Genomic DNA, 12,818 nt, shown 5'->3' with positions numbered 1-12,818 from the left:
TCTCAGTTATTTAGCGCCTGAATGAAGTGGAAGTGATAATGCATGAAATGAATCCGGGGTCCAGCACCGATAGTTATCCAGCATTTGCTTATATTGGGTTGAGGGAAAACCCCGGAAAAAACCTTAACTTGCCCCGACCGGGATTCGAACCCGGGCCACCTGGTTTCGCGGCCAGACGCGGACTGTACATATATACGCTGTGACCTGATACAACGTTCACGTGTAGAACTTGTAGGCCTATACATATTAATTTCCGTAATCTGACATTAAGATGATAGTGGGCAACAGGAGATTATTCTCATAATAAGTAAAGCGCTTCTGGATTCTAGATAGACCTACTTTATTGTTTCACAATATAATGTTAGTCCAAAAAGTAAAAACAAATTCTGTTTATTTTCCTTCTATTTACAGAGTTTTGAATATTTAAATTGCACTTTTAAAAATAGATAGGTATATTTCATCAAAGTGAATATGAGTTTAGAAGTAAATAATATGATAATTTATTTAAAGGATTGAAATTTGAATACGCACAATTAAAAATGACTTACTGTTGAAAAGTATCAAATACAGGGACATAATTTTATTTTTACTTCAATTTTTATTGTACTTGAGTTTCTGAATGTACTTCACTCCCACCCATTCTACTAATGAAGTTCAACCGTCCTCCACACAGATCCAAGACCGCATATACAATCATAGTAGCCTTATGGTCATAGTAAACAGTACGTTCCAAAAATATATTCGCGTTTTCCAGTGACGAAAGAGCTTTCAATATTGAATCATTTTTGCACAGGTACTGTCGTCCATTTGCCTACGTCGTATTCCGGTTTCCCCACCAGCTTTTATTCGCCAGCTAGTGGCTGGGCTGTCTTAGAACATTAATTTCTGTTAGGAATTGGACATCTACGTAATATTATACGATTGTTTAGAATAACTTAAATAAAAGGGCCTCGTTAAGTAATTAACTGTCACGTGATTTCCTCCCTTTCTACGACCCTGCGACATAACCACTTGGACGGACAGTAGATAGTATGTCTGAGTAATTTTATCTTTTCGGATCGGGCAGATATGAAGATTGAATTTACAGTAGTACGTAAGGTAATCTTTTATAGAGTAGGTACAGAATTATTTCAACATGAGTTACTAGTACGAAGGACGAAACTGGTAATTGGGATTAGGTACAGTAGTCAATAGTGCGTTAATATGCACATTATAACTGAAGTCTGTATCGAAATGAATGGCCACCATTTTCAAAAATGTGTTTAAATATCCATATTATGATTATTTTTCAATTTAACTTCATTCTCTATATTATACGCTAATGTGCTGTAGACAGTATAATATACACTGCATAATGAATACGTCCACATGGACAGCTAAGTTCGTGAGGAAAAACACTCATTATTAATACTGTACTGTATTTTGATTAAACAAAAACCTAATGAAAATGATCAAACTGAAAACCGCGATATTTCCTAGTTTACGTAAATGGATGAACTACTTTTCTTCCCTCCTATACCTAGTAAAGTGATTTGTTTGTATATTACGCCAGTATCATCAAACTCCAGTTGTGGAAGGGGGTAACAAACGGCGTTGATCCAAAGGTGTAGCCAGGTTAATATTAAAAATGTTAGTAAAAATAAAATGATGTCCCAGTATACTGTATTTTCGCCTTGACGTTTCAACTTTAGTTAATTTAGAAATGTTTGTAGGTTGTTTTTTGTCTCCATGTATAAAGTTTGTAATTAAATTCAAGATTGATACAAACTACAGCGGAATTTACAGGTTCAAAATTATCACTATGTTTCACCCGTCACCACTACTGTTCTACGAGTACTGTGTTAATATAGGCCTATCTATCAAACTTTGATCTGCATTCTAGTACACAGCACTTTTGAGGCATACAGTATTTACACATCCACTACACTATCCTATAGACACATTGATGTTTTATAACAATCACTATCGATCACTTTACATCGCTAATGTAATGTTATACTGTGCAATCCACATGGTACTTTAACTTCTTCACACTAACAATTCTATTCCAAGACTGATTTTACGATTGCATTGACCGAGACCCCAATAAGACGATAAGCTTTTAGAAGACTTGATTAATTTTCTGTGCCTGTTCAGATGAGATCACTATCTGGAATGTATGAGTACGTTCGGGCTTAAGGAATACAGAGCGCAAAAATCATATTTCTGTCTCATCTCGTTCCTCCGAAATAGTGTTTCAAAATATGTAGGGCCTATACATCAATTTGGGACACTCTGTATAATATAATATAATATAATATAATATAATATAATATAATATAATATAATATAATATAATATAATATAATATAATGGAACGAAAGATATTGGGAATAACTATGAGAGACAGAATTTTCAATGAGTCGCTGTCCCAAATGGCATCAACAACAAACGTCACACAAAGAGCAAATTGAAGTGGAAGTGGGGAGGCCACATCGCGCGGATGAAAGACGAAAGATGGACATACAGAGCCACCATGTGGGACCCGCGCACAGGAGACCGGCACAGAGGCAGACCAAGGGAGAGGTGGGCAGACTTCTACACAACACAAGCAGGTCAGCAATGGTCCAGAATAGCAAGAAGCAGGGGAACATGGAGAACAATTGGAAGTCGACTACAAATGAAGACAGTGCCAGCTACAAACAACATCCCAAGTTGACTCAGTGATAGTGCATTCAATATAATCAAAGTGTTAGTGAAATCAAATTAATGAAAGTGACAGCGAAATCAACTCCAACCAGACAAAGAAACACTAGACACAACCGCGTTAGTGAAACAGAGCTACCCTCTAGCAGGAGGCCTTTGCCCTTCAAGGGACACATTATGCTATTATTATTATTATTATTATTATTATTATTATTATTATTATTATTATTATTATTATGTAATATAATATAATATAATATAATATAATATAATATAATATAATATAATATAATATATAACATTATGTTTTTAGCAATATAGATTGTACAGCATCACGACAAATTTTCCTACAGAGACATCTGAAACTTTGGATTATAGGGATAGTTGTCCACAAAACAAAGAACTGGAAGGAGTGAGGTATAATAGCTGTAAATAATTTTGACAATGTTAGAATTTATTACGTTTCGTAAATCTACGACACAGAATCTCTGTCTTTCATCGTGCTTACATTCGCTAACTTTGAGTCTAATACAGTTTTCTGTATTCGTTTTCACACATCTGGCTCTGAGATTCCTAGACTCTAGAAAACATTTTAAATATTTATATTCAAATGAAGTTCTTTCATTCTTACGTAGGGGCTTATACTATACATGAATGTCTATGGGTACTAAATGCATTCACATATGTATATACTTACTCAATATTTTCAAACATTCTTTCAGATCTTGAAGGATTCACCGTAAGATTACCTGAAAAGAAAAAATACTCATAACAAAAATATATGAAACAGTGGGTTCCCCATTTATGAATTTCCTATTTTGTAATTGTATCTAAATTAATAAATTCAATTAATTTTAGACAAACATAATTACGTAATTTAATTTTTGAAAAATTTATGTCATTATGAAGTTTGGACTATATACAGAGCTCTCATACTACTGTGACATTTTCGTCCTCTTAACGTGAAACTCTTAAGCGGAACGGAATACGGATAAAATTGTCCCATTTTAATGTAATATGATCACACCACTCAAAGTTAACTATGAGCGTATTCCGAGTCTCAGCGCTGAGCAATCTGATGGCATCACGGTGTTCCGAATTTCATCGATGGCATGACTGATGCTCCACCGACGTCGCACCGGTGCAATCAACCTGCAGAGTTGGTGGCCAACGAGTTAGCTAACTCGTTGGTGTTGGCAGTCTCCATCAGCCACCATCAGTGAATCTGATTGGTTCTTGTATAGGGCGGTAAATAGCAGACGAATGATATCGTGCACTGTTGTGTCATGGCGGTGTGTTCTACTTTAGTTCTGCTGTATTGTTTGTAATGAGCACAACTTAAAAACAATATGCTAATGGCTTATGAGCGAACATGTCAACGGACCAGTTATTACTCCGGTTCAAGAAATAAATTGTTTATGCTCTCTTTTTTTTGAACGAGATGACAGTACGGAAATTTCGCAAAATTTTGCTAGCGTAGCACAGACAACAACTTATACAGTCGCCATGACAGCCATCGATCCTTCCAGCAGTTTTGTTCCTACTTCGCTGCAGCGTGACGTCATTGTTGTCCACCGGGGCCGGTGAGATTCGGAATACGCTGTATGACAACAGACGAGTAAGTGGCTTGTCACGCGCTCCGTCGCGCTCCGTTCTCTTTTTAACTTTCCTCGAGATTTTCCATACAATAATCATGAAAATATACTTTCATATCCCAGGGACATATTGCCAAGGTTTAGAAACCGAATAATATTCGGCCTAGATATAGAATTTTGCCTTGACTGATATTTGGACGACGTTATACAACAGCAGATCAATTAGCTCTTAAAAAAATTAGATTTTGATGTCATCTACAGGCATATAGTTGAAATTGTCTTAAAGAATACATGAACACATAGAGTTTTAGTTGTTCACTTACTTTTTCTCCATTTTCTATTTTGCGAGGAGAGACCAACAACTATTCTATTACAAAATTTACATCATATTCATTATAATGGTAAATAAAGACTTGTTTTTGTCTTGAAACTATTTTATTCCATGCTCAGGGCAAGTTGAAATTGAACAAAGTAAAATTGAGACTATGAGTTTATAAATAATTCCAAACAAATACCTCAATATCTCTAATAAGTGATTTTGCTGGTTGGTCTGTTGTTACATAACTCTGTCCTTGAATAACTTTCAATATACAGGATGAACCGTTAGTAATGTCATTAAATTCTGGGGGTTATTTTATTTTAGATATTTCAAACAAAAACGTTTAATAAAATTTTGCCCCTTTTTGCTTTCTTTTTCGAGATATTAGTTGTTTTATACTAAAAATTGCATACCGTGTTTTGGGAAAAACATGATTTAATACTTGATAATATGTTCAGTCAATTTAAGAGAGCAGTGTATTATGATAACAAGTTATTGAAACGATTCTAGTTTTGTGCTTTAAATGTGCAGAAATTTGTTCGTTCTGCAAAGGAATTTTACAATGTTTAATTACTTCATATTTATGAAAAAATCTTTATCTCGAAAAGAAAGCAAAAACGAACAAGATTGTATTAAACTTTTTGTTTCAAATATTTCAAAGAATAACCCCTGAAATTAATGACATTTCTTACGGTTCACCCTATATGATATACTACATGGATCCAATAGGTTACCTTCCTCATCTGATTTGCAAAGAATTTATTTAGCGTACAGTAGTGGCAAAAAAAAAAAAAAAAAGAACCGGACCGACCCTTGTAGCTGATTTCAGAGCCTTATTCGCTCCAGAGCACGATAGACTGGTAACTAAGGCTTTCGTGGTTCGAATCCTGCCTGGGAAGGAAACTTGTTTTGTTCCTTATTCAAATTTATTCCCAATACTTTTCGATAGCTGGTAAAATTCATGTTCTGGGAATAATAAGTTAATTAAGTAGTAAAATATCGCTGCAATCGAAAAGTATTGGGAATAAATTTGAATAAGGAACAAAAAAAGAATATCCTTCCCAGGCAGGATTCGAACGACGAAAGTTTTAGTTACCAGTCTTTCGTGCTCTGGAGTGAACAAGGCTCTGAAATCAGCTACAAGGGTCGGCCCCCATTTTTTTGCCACTACTGTACACACTCGTCTTTCTCGACAGAAATAGAACAGATATAAGTATGACACATTGCTAACAACGGAAGAACAGTATGATGTCCAGTACATTCGGAAAGATGTTTGGACGAAAACTGCCTGGAAAAGTGATTTTTAAGAGTATTATTTATCTTAATTTCTATAATTCAGTACGATACTGTCATGTTAAATATTCTCTACATGTAGAGTCACTAATTATATTAGTAATAGAACTTGCGTTATTACCGAAAATTTCATATTCTTCGTCTTTGTTATCTTCACAGAAAACTATATTATCTGCTCCTTCCTTGCCTTCGTCCATCCTGTGTTGTTATTGTAGTCTAAGCTGTTGTAGCGCCTGTGGAAAAAAAAAAAGAAATATAATTTAATTCATCGCATGTTCATGATCTTACGATATGTGAAACTTATAATTGTAGGCAACAATTGTTAACGTAACAGTTTTTCGAGAATTAATTAAATAAAAAGTTATTTGCCTTCTATCCTGGACTACACTTTGCGACGGAACCTTTCACTCATCCAGCTGAATCCATGTTTGGAAGTTTTACATATACACGGTTAAATGTTGTAAAAGATAAATGATTTACAAGAAATTTATAGGTGATTTTAGAAAATCCCATTCATTTGCGTGAAATACCTATACTCGAATTAAATCAATAAAATATATGTACGCTACTTTCTTTTTCTCTGTAGTGTATTTTGATATTCATGCATATACACAACCCACATACCCAATAATTCTGTGACTATTGTTTGCAAAACTGCAAGGCACATTAAATAGAGAATGGAACGAGACTGTGGAAAATTATGAGTGACGTCAGAATAAACTTTTAATTTCAAAACTTAAAATTTCTCTCTCTTGCATCTATAGTAGAACATACGTCAAAAATATAGTTGCGCAAGATTCATTAACCAGGTTTCCGTGCTAACCACACGATACCGCAATTCTGGTTGGATGATCGTCCAGCTCTGCTTCGGCATATGAACGTGAGGCCAGCAACCACCTGGTCGGTCTGGGCCCTTGCAGGGCTGTGACGCCACGGATTACTTTTATTATTATTACCATTATGAGTCATTAACAATTCAAAATGGCAGCAGCAATTTGTGGGTTCAAATGCCGTTACCATGGTATTTTCTAATCATTCCTGAATGTCATAATATGAACAGTATTATATCAAAACTTTTAAATACCTCATTTTAGTTTACATTTTCAAAGTAACAGTTAATTTTTTAGATCAAAAATATAAAAAATTAAAAAACTTTAAGTGTTAAACCAATAGCTCTAGATATGTCTATTCACAATTACAAAATACAGTAGCATGCAACATTTTACTGCAATATCTTAAAAACTGTTAGAGTTTTCATGGAAGCGCTTCAATAAACAAAATTTACGTGTGTCATTTTGTATTTATAATAACCCATAACAATACCAGTGTTACTAAATCTGGAAATACTATAGTATACAATAGCAAAAAATAGTGTATATTGAGCATATATATGATTTCAAGGTTACAGAACTATTAATTGCCGAGATAAAAATACTAAATTTCATTAATTTTTCAGTACTAAAAGGTGTATGTCCCCTTTTCAGGAAGAATTACAGTACATAACCCAAGAGAGAAAATAAAAATATACAGAAAAAGTGTTGTTAATTTTGTTGTAAAAAATATACACATGAATTTTGTGAGAGATTAGTTTAACCTCAACAAAACGTAAAAGCTTGTACTAGTAATAATTTTGGATTGAATGTGAATTTAAATGAAACACAGGTTGATCTAATGCTTCATCAGTAACAGAACAATTTGCTTCCACCTTTTATTATTTTTGGTGGAAATACAAAAAATAATGCATAATAATAGATATTCTTTTCTTTTCTGATTTTCTGAAGCAATCCTATGTTGAGATCTGCCATATTTTTTGTCAAATTTGTCAACAGTTGAGGGTCATCTTGTCAAAAAAATTTTAAGAAACAAAATGTACAGTACTCAAGTTGCCATTTCTCACAGATTTATTTGTCAACTCTCCACTAGTCAAATTAGTCACATTAAGAAACAGGTCACAGAAATTTTAAGCCGAATCTTTCAGTAAGAAAGCAATCATAGGAAATATTGACATTAATGAAGAAATTAATGTATTATGTGTCGCATATTGATACGACATATTACATAAACCTGAGAATATATTGTAAGATCGAACTCACCTGTAATGCAAGCACTTCTAAGTTCTGTTTCTTGGCGTAGAGTGAGGTGCAGAATCTTGCAGTCCCTTGTGTCGATGTGCAATACAGACAGCTCTCTCCGATCTTTCCGTCAAGTCTGCATAGATTAAGAAGGTATATAATTAGATTTGCAAACGTTACCAATCTATTCTTGGAAGTGTTGTGGCGCATTTTCTGCAGAATAGACTGCGAAGTGGAATGTCCCGGATTCGCCTCCGTGTGGTGGTAGAATTTTTGTCACTATAACTTTCTGACCGGCTCCAGGTATCTACAGTCTGCTGTCAAATTTAATGCAGGTTTCTTCCTGAGGTAAAAGTCGGCCGGAGCTTGGTTCTGGGCACACCACGTCTTTGTGCCGAGATCAAGAAAGCACGTGTGCTTTACCTCCATGCCACCATACACCGTATAGCTTTAAGAGATACCTGTATATTTACCTACTAAGCTATTTTTAACATTATACTCATAATGAATATGTTGATAGTGTGAATAAGTTCAAATTGACGAAACCTGTATTTAATTTTACATAACTTGTAAGACAGTTTCTACTTTATCATACCTGTTGTTTGAAAATTTACGCAGTAGACAGGATGAAAAAAATGTCGATGTTTCTGGTTCGCTTGCACACGAAAAAGTGATGTGTATTTGTTTTACAATGTTTAACATCTCTGTCTGAGCTCCAACTTGGCTTCCCGCCAATGTTTAATAAAGCACTCACATAGGTTAACACTTACTTTGATAAATACAGCTGCAGCTATGGCGCAATATTCTTCCAAGAAAGGTCTGCCCATTGATTCTTTAGTCACTATTGCACGTACATATCTGGAGAATATTTAGATTCTAGGTAGATAGACGTGATGAAAGTAACAATATTTTATTCGTTCATTAATTTTTACAAATATTTATTATATTTCGTTACTGCTTTTAAAACTGTTTTTGAGCAATAAAGTTTTTTTTTTCATTTGGGTAATAGCGGTGTCCTGCCGTTAAATAATACTGTATGTTATATCTGACTTGCAAAAGAAATTAAATATGGCTGTCTCTTATTCCCAGAGGAAATTAAATCCTATTGTCTCTTAAGTCGCATTTACAGGAGGCCTATTGGCGAGAAAATAATTGTGGACAATTTTTACCAAAATGTTGCGAGACAGTCGCCGCCCAATCAAGTTGAAAGTTGACCAACTCACACGAGGAAAGTATTGCCGTGGCAGTAGGTGACGAAAAATGACTGAGTGTGCAGCATCTGTGGTGTCCCGAGTTGCTGTTTATTTTTAGAACCTATTTATTTAAGCTGGTAGAGATAAGGCCACCGGGCCTTCTCTTCCCCTCTACCAAGGGATTACAACTACAATATTAAGAATACTATTACAATTATAATTACAATTAATATTAAATTTACAAATACAATAAAAATCAAAGTACTATAAAAGATTAACTATTTAATAATAGCTAGACAGCTTATTGTAGAAGATAAGAAAAGAGAAAAGAAATTTTTTATTAATTAAGTAAAAAGTAAACCTACTCTACGCAGTAAGAAAATGCTTAATAAGTTTGCTTTTGAACGCTACTAAATTCCGACAGTTTCTGATGTCAGCGAATCTGTTTAGCGAATTTATGTTGAAAGTGCCAAGGAGGGACTTAATTTTCGCTTTGACCTCAGCAGCACCGAATCCTTCAATGTTCATTCTCACCAACAATACCAGACAATGCCTTTTCGCGAGAATTTTTGTTCTTGTAAAAGTCATGGTGCTGGTCCCACAAACATCGCTTCTCCTTAGACAGCTCAAAGAATTTGATATTAATAGCGTCACTCCACTTTGGGGGCATTATTACAACGAAGAACAACTGAAAAATAGTGGTGGTAAGATTATGAACGAGTTGTTCATAATGAACGAATCATTGAACCGAACGAACGAATCATGATTCAGTAAACGAAATGAATCGATTCCTTCCTGAACCGAAAGTTGAATCGATAGTGTTCTCGGTTCTCACTCGTTATGAATCGTTTTCTACATCGAATCTTCTGAATCCAGGTTCCTTATTGGTCCGCTCACTAGCAGATGTCTAGATCCGCCCAGTAACAGACGTGCTTGTTTCATACGCTGCGATATTTGCGACATCTGGTAGCTGGTAGAGGAACCTTGTTAAAATCAGCTGTTATTAATCTCATAGAACGATGTATTTAAGTTGTCAGTGCCATGTTTGGATATAATGAATTGCTAAGGTAGAATATCTATTTCATTAATCTTTTAAAACGGGTAGAAAATAAAATTGTTCGCATTACATCAACTATTTATTTTTTAATTACCGATACCGTTCCAGCTTAATCCAATTATGATGTTCTTAATTATAGACTAACTTGTTCATATTCATACGTCTAAATTAATCACATGGATACGAAAGCTAGTATTCCTTATCACATACTTAAACAATATATTTATCCTAAACAGAATAGTACAAAATCGCCAACCATTTATGAAATTTAGAAAATGTCGCCCACCATAAATTTAAAAATATGAAGTTAGGCCTACAGGAAAATTAAAAAACAAAACTTGTGAATATTATAACGCATAAACTGTACCATTTGTATAATATTTTTAGACAAAAAATGTAAAAGAGATAGGGAAAACATACACGCCAATCAGACTAAGCAGACTTTCCTGGATTTTTATGTTTTATTAAAATTTTCTCAACTTCCTTTTGGTGTTCAAACTGTAAAATCTGTGACCTGTTTAATTATTTTATCTCTATTTTTCATTACTGATTAATGATTATGTAGCCTAAATATTATAACTTTATAACATTACAGTAGAGTCACATAATGTAGGAGATATTAAACTTATTGTATATACCGGTACCCATTTCTCTATCTCTTTAAGTATATGTACTACTATGTCTTTAATACGTCTTTGCAACCAGTGGACGACCGTGTCAATTTACCACTAATGCATTGTGATGTGCTGTCATCTAGTGAGCAAAAAGTGAACGTGAAGTAAATATTGTAGTAACGAACGAAAGGTATCGCTGGATAGAAATGAAGATCCACTGTGTAATTCGTTCATACTTGTATCGGAACATCTGTGAATCAAATGAACGAATCATTTTAGGGAATCGTTCTTACTGAACCGATACTTCAAAATGAATCATCCCATCTCTACTGAAAAATACGCGAGAAAACTCACTTCTCGGTTGACTCAAGCAGCCTAGTCCCCAAAACAGCGTAGTAATTAGCATGTCGCGTTCACATGACGCCAGTTGCCGGCCAATGGCGTGCTCCCGGTGGTGGTGGTGGGGCATTTGACTGTCTTCAATCTACCATCGGGGACAATAGACTGGCTCGGCAATTACGTAGCCAACTGATCGCCTTATAGCACTGGTCAAATCCTTTGTCTTTCTGTTTGGGATGTATAAATGGATTAGGGTTCGAGAGTGGAACAAGCGCGGACATTTAGGTGAAAGTTATGATCCTACTTTCCTACTTCGAATTTCAACATGGGTGAGAACTGGCGGACAAATTCTGCTTTCAGTAAATTACAGACATAGCGCAGTGTGTTGAGTATTTCTTCAAATATTACATTTTTGGTCAACAAATTTATGTTTTTAAATTTTTAAGACTGTGCTTTACCTGAACAGATATCTTGTCGGTTATTAGACGTTTATATCTCTAAGGATTCAAGTAGAATTTGTGTTAGACAGAGACGGTATTGAGCAGATTTTCTTGGAAATGCTTTCGTCACACCTGGTTTTCCCAGCATCACCTCCTCATCATTGTTTCTAAAAGGAATTATCAGTTAAGTTACAATGCAGTAGTCTATACCTCTTCATAGACCATATTGTTACTCTTCATCTTTTACAGTATCCACCTCGCGACAATGGAATTTCTTGTCCCAAAGAATTAGGGGTTGAAAGACAATAAACATTTTAAAAAATAGCTTAAAGGATAACCTTCTTAGCAATTCACTCTAATTATAATGACTTAACGATCGCTGACTATATGGTAACTTCTTTCTTTAGACATGCATCCTGATAGCGCTGTACTTTCAAAATTGCCTCTCAGTACTTCCTGTTATCTAACATTATTTTAAATATATTAACATTCTATGTATTTTAGTTTAATTTTGCTACACAGTTTGTATTTCATTGTTTAATTAATAGTTCATAGCATTTTACTGTTTAATTCATGAGTAACTCTTGTATAGACGTAACTTATATTTAAGTCAGATTGTTGTATTCTTTGTAGCTTTTAAGTTCATACATAATGTATACTTTTTGCTGGTTGAGTGTAAGAGAAGACCTTACGGCCTTAACTTGGCAGCTAAAATAAATTATTATTATTATTATTATTATTATTATTATTATTATATCCTCTGGAACAATAATGGGGCTACGTATCTTACCAGTTACATTAAAATTGATACAAGTTAATCTAAAAGTAGACTATCATTCTATGAAGATTATATATTTATTTTCATATAAGCAGTTCTTTAATTATATCTTTTTACATCTTTTTTTAATAAATTATAAATTTACAATTCGATATTGACTGAGAATCAAGAATACATTTTAACTTTTCTACGACTCAGTCTTTGGAGATACGCCATTCTTTCACGCCGAAGTATCTGTGTCTGCATAAAATTGTGTGCGATGAGTTAGACCTACGCTAATTAGCACTTCATAATTCTCGTGGATAGCCAGGCCGTAAGTCCAAAGCTGTAATTCTAAGTCAGGAGTAAACACTTACGGAAATATTTTCAAGCTCTCTTACATAATTATATTACCGAAATTAGTACAGAACTGTGTTGAATGCCTTAAAATCGG

General features: G+C 34.3%; 1 protein-coding gene across 3 annotated transcripts in view; it reads right to left on the bottom strand.

Annotated features, from left to right (window-relative positions):
- LOC138706464 (uncharacterized) overlaps positions 1 to 8,714 on the bottom strand; it is a 61,625-nt gene extending 52,911 nt beyond the window's left edge. For all 3 annotated transcript variants that reach the window (XR_011334001.1, XM_069835793.1, XM_069835794.1), the window contains exons 1-4: positions 8,560 to 8,714; positions 7,986 to 8,100; positions 6,014 to 6,125; positions 3,383 to 3,434 (exon numbers count right to left, since the gene is read on the bottom strand). The gene's annotated coding sequence lies outside the window, so the exon portion shown is untranslated. The remainder of the gene's footprint in view (positions 1 to 3,382; positions 3,435 to 6,013; positions 6,126 to 7,985; positions 8,101 to 8,559) is intronic.
- Positions 8,715 to 12,818: the final 4,104 nt, after the last annotated feature.

Source organism: Periplaneta americana, chromosome 9, assembly GCF_040183065.1.
Source record: "Periplaneta americana isolate PAMFEO1 chromosome 9, P.americana_PAMFEO1_priV1, whole genome shotgun sequence".
In the NCBI taxonomy this organism is placed as follows: Eukaryota; Metazoa; Arthropoda; class Insecta; order Blattodea; family Blattidae; genus Periplaneta; species Periplaneta americana.
The sequence above is the reverse complement of the archived record's forward strand: the minus strand, read 5'-3'. Positions and strand labels throughout refer to the sequence as shown.